Below are 4716 nucleotides of genomic sequence, written 5' to 3'. Positions count from 1 at the left end.
TGCCTGTGGCTAAAACACAGTGTCTGCCCACACCTGACTCCCTGCCATCCCCACTGAGGCCTGAGAAGCTTTGCTTGTGTTGGATTCTGCAAAGCAGAGGAGCAGGTGAGGTTTTCCTTGCAAGCTGTGTGTGTGTGTGTGTGTGTGTATATCTTTGGCCAGGTCTGCACTGCAAAGTTTTTTCAGCATCATTATATTGCTCAGGTGTGTGAAAAACACACTACGCTCCCTAGGTCAGCAGTTTTTGGCTGGTGCACACACTGCAATGCCACGTCTGGCGACAAAATTGCCCTGTTTTGGTGACAAAATAAAACCACCTTGATGAGAGGTCTAGAGCTTTGTGCAGCAAACTTAAAGTGACAGAGTGTCAGTGTAAATGCTGCTGGTCATTATATCACCATAACTGGCCTCCACCAGTATCCCATAATGCCCGCGGTGAACTCGCCTGTCCTACATTCCTGCTACAGAGGCTGGGCCCCTCCCCTTTCATAGCTCCAGAAAGTTCTGACAGCTGAGCTGCTATCTACACCGGGATTAGGTTTATAGAACTGCATTGCCAGCCTAAGTAATGTAATTACAACAACCTAATTTTGTAGTGTAGACGTGTCCAAAGAATCACACACACATCTTGGGAGCAAAACTTCACCTGCTCCTCTGCTTTACAGAATCCAAACACGAGCAACACTTGTCAGGGCTCAGTGGGGATTGGCAGAGAGTCAGGTGTGGGCAGACATGATGTTTTAAGTAACAGTAGTTACCATGGCTTAGCTGGTTAAAGCACCTGTTTTGTAAACAGAAGACCCTGGGTTCAACTCCCAGTAGTACCTTTGGGAGTGGCTTTTGGGGCACCTGGTATTGGCTACTGTCAGAAGACAAGTTTCAGAGCTAGATGGACTCCTACGCTGCCTCTTTCTCCAAGACACTGCTCTCTGCCCCCTCCCCACCCTTATGGTCATCACAAAGTGGCAAGGCAGAGCTCTCCCATTTTTAAAAGTCCTGGGGTGTTGTTCCCCCCTGTTCAGGCACCCCGTGTCCCTGCACTTCACACAGCTCTCCCTGATTTCAGCTGTTAGTGAGGGAGCCTCCCTGCTAGCGCAGACTGGGCAGTTTCTTGCATGAGAGACACTGTCCCAAAGCAGGACTAATGCTTAGAGCTGGTTATCAGTGATTTCAGATCTGTTGGTCTGCAGCAAGACTCTCCATTGAGTCTTAACCAGCTCTGTTATTACACAGGGAAGAACAAAAGGGTCAAATGGGGCCTGGAAGCCTTCAGAAGAATCCACCTCACCGAGTACAACACTTGTCGCTACCTGCTCTCAACCGCACTGAGAATGTTTTGGGGTCACCCCTCGCCTGTATCAACCTAGGGTCTTGGAGAATCATAGCAAACAGGTGCTCCAGTGGCACAATTGGTTAGCGCACAGTACTTATAGGGCAGTGCTGAGAGGAACTATGCTGAGGTTGTGAGTTCAAGTCTCACCTAAAGCACTGGTTTTCATTAGCCAAATGGCATCACCCCCTTTTTTGGCCCTGTGGAATGTAGAATTCCAGCCCTGAGGAGGGGAGGAGTTAAAAATGCCCCTTCACTTAGTACCTCCTCTCCAGAGCACAGGTCAGAATCTACCATCCTTTCTCCCCACCAGCCCCTGTGCCAGGATCCCTCAAGCAGAGCCTGGAGTCCTGCCCCTGGCGTCTGTACTATTGACAAAGACTAAGTGACAGGGACAAAACACTCAAATCCTGCCTGGTGCGGGGAGCCAGGTTTGCTCTTCAAATTCTGTCGTTGGTACATTTCCAGGCCTGGGAATGTCCCACAACAGCATTTAATGGGAAGCTGCCTGCAGAACAGTGACACTGCACAGAGCTCCTGTGGAGGAGGGGTGGGAATTAGTAACATTTTGAGGATCGTTTGGGAAATGAGCCTTTGCTGACAAGGTTTGTCTCTGTTCATATTTCGCCTTCAGGTGTTATGTTGAGGGATCTTTAGTATATTTTTGTGAGGTTAATAACTATCTCCTCAACTTTATTTACTCAACTTACAAATTGGTGTCACCTGATTTTTGCATCTCCCTGTGACAATACAACTGACACGTGTGGCTTTCTACAGGGGGTCATGATGTTAAAGTTGGGGAATTCAGTCTCTGTACTTCTGGGGGGGGGGTTGCTTTTTTACAGCTGCCTCACGGCCAGGCTCACCGGGCTGTTAGCTGCACCCACGGTCCTTGCCAGGGGCCCCTGCTGAACCATGGACGGCTGCACTGCCGTGCTGGGGTGACTCTGCAGGGGGAGAAGCTGCTGAGGAGCAATGTAGAGCAGGTGCAGGAAGGAGACGGGGTCACTATTCACATTCTGAACTGCACAATTTTCCAAATTTGGGAATAGATGAATAGATTCATAGGGTTAAGGTCAGAAGGGACCATTATGATCATCTAGTCTGACCTCCTGCACAATGCAGGCCACAGAATCTCACCCACCCACTCCTGTAACAAACCCCTGACCTACGTCTGAGTTACTGAAGTCCTCAAATCGTGGCTTAAAGACCTCAAGGTGCAGGGAATCCTCCAGCAAGTGACCCGAGCCCCACGCTGCAGAGGAAGGCGAATGTCCAAGAACAATTCTAGGGGAAGGTGAATGCAGAGCAGTGACACTGGCGATGCCCAGACCTCCAGTGGGGGCAGCGTGGAAATTAATAATGGGAAGATCATTTGCAAAATTATTCGTCACCAACAAGATTTGTCCCTGTTCCTATTTCACGCTGTGGTGTTAGAGGAATCAGGACAGATTTTTACTATATTGATTAAACACTATAATAACAGCAACAACAGTGCAGAGCTTGCGTAGTTGGCAGGATTCGAACCTGCGCAGGGAGACCCCAATGGATTTCTAGTCCATCGCCTTAACCACTCGGCCACAACTACTTGCTGTATATTTCATTACATGATGATTCTGTTCTCACAGAATTGTCACTTTAAATTCTTTGCTCAGACCAGCTTCCCCAGCACACTCATGGCTGCATTAGTGTAAGAGTGTCCTTGGCTGAACAGCGAGAATTCCTGCCCATTTCCCAAATTCTTTGCTCAGACCAGCTTCCCCAGCACACTCATGGCTGCATTAGTGTAAGAGTGTCCTTGGCTGAACAGCGAGAATTCCTGCCCATTTCCCTTCCAGTTGGAGCATGATTAGAGTGTGTTTGTGTGAACGACATTGCTGTAGATTGTTGTTCATTCCCCACTCTGACAATTCAGACAGTCCCTTTCCTAGTCAAATCTCCAGCACATCGTTCCAATAGCAGGGGGCAGGATTTCTCTGGGGCACTGAGGGCTGGTGCATGAACTCAGTCTTGCATTCCACCCTTGATGTTTCATGGACTAACAACAGCAGCAGAAAGAAAGAGCTGAGCCAATATCTCCCTGGCAGGGATGCAGGTGCCACGTCCCCTCTGTCTGACCGTCGCCATTGCAGGAGAGAAGGGTTCACTGGTCACTCCCTTGGCCCCACCTGCTGCCCTCAGGCGCTCCCCCCCAGGGGCCCTGTCAGTGCAGCGGAGCTGAGCAGCATCTGCCTGCTTGCTCCAGTGGCTGCCGGCCCCTCCGCATGGCAGGGCAGGGTGGGTCTGTGCCTCCACGCGCTACCCCCACCCTGAGCCCCTGCAGCCAATGGGACACTGCGGGGGTGATGCCTGGGGGCAGCAGCACATGGAGACCCCCCAGCCTGCCCCACCTTGGAGCCCCAGGTAAGCGCCATACTCCTGACTCCCTCCCAGAGTCTGCACCTCAGTCCACACACGCCTGCCCCCAACTCCCTCCCACAGCCTGCGCCCTCTCCCTCCACACACCCTCCCGCCCGCCCCAATCTCCCCCCGAGAGCCTGCCCCTCCACCCCTCCGCCTGGTCCCCCGCCCCCCGGCCCCAGCCCAGAGCCTGCACCCCGCACCCAAACTCCCCGAGCCATACCAAGGAATTGTTGTGCCCGAGGCAAGGGCCGGCTCCAGGCTCTTTGGCGGCAGGTCCCTGAATCTCTGTCGGAGGGAAGGACCTGCCGCTGAATTGCCACCGCTGCTTCATTCATCCTTCAGTGGCAATTTCGCAGCAGGTCCCTGAGTCCCTCTCGGAGAGAAGGACCCACTGCCGAATTGCTGCCGAAGAAGCAGCAGCGGTAGAGCTGCCACCGAAGTGCCGCTGATCGTAGAGCTGCGCCTCCACTTTGCGCGCCGAGGCAAGTGCCTCACTCGCCTCACCCTTGTTACAGCGCTGCAAACTCCATCCCAGAGCCTGCACCCCAGCACCCCTCCCCCACCCAATCTCCCTCCCAGAGACCAGCCTCTCACCCCTTCTGCACCCAAACTGCCCCCAGAGCCTGCACCCCTCCTGCACCCCAATCCCCAGCCCAGGGCCTGCACCCCAGACCTCCTTCCCCCACACAAACTCCCTCCCAGAGCCTTAGGCAGGTGGGGAGTGGAGTTTTGGGGGGCAGGTTCTGGGCAGAATGAGTGACATTATTGGCCAACTGGAGGACTGGCACCGGCCTTAAGGTAAATTGAGGTTGAGACTCTGCTTTAAGGGATTGGAGCAATGCTGGAGAGACTGACGGGCAGGGAGCAGGAGAGCTGGTGACACAGAGCGGGGGTGGGGAGTTTGTAAACTGTGGTGTTTGTATAGAGATAAAGTTTACTGATCCCCAGGTTAAAAACTGTTCCTGCTCTGGGCTATACAGGAC

General features: G+C 52.9%; 1 non-coding gene across 1 annotated transcript; it reads right to left on the bottom strand.

Moving 5' to 3' along the window:
• Positions 1–2836: 2836 nt before the first annotated feature.
• TRNAS-AGA lies at positions 2837–2918 on the bottom strand. The gene has a single exon. It is a non-coding gene; the product is annotated as a tRNA-Ser (tRNA).
• Between the last annotated feature and the right edge of the window lie 1798 nt (positions 2919–4716).

This window comes from Mauremys reevesii, linkage group 12 (assembly GCF_016161935.1).
Source record: "Mauremys reevesii isolate NIE-2019 linkage group 12, ASM1616193v1, whole genome shotgun sequence".
Classification (NCBI taxonomy): domain Eukaryota; kingdom Metazoa; phylum Chordata; order Testudines; family Geoemydidae; genus Mauremys; species Mauremys reevesii.
The sequence above is the reverse complement of the archived record's forward strand: the minus strand, read 5'-3'. Positions and strand labels throughout refer to the sequence as shown.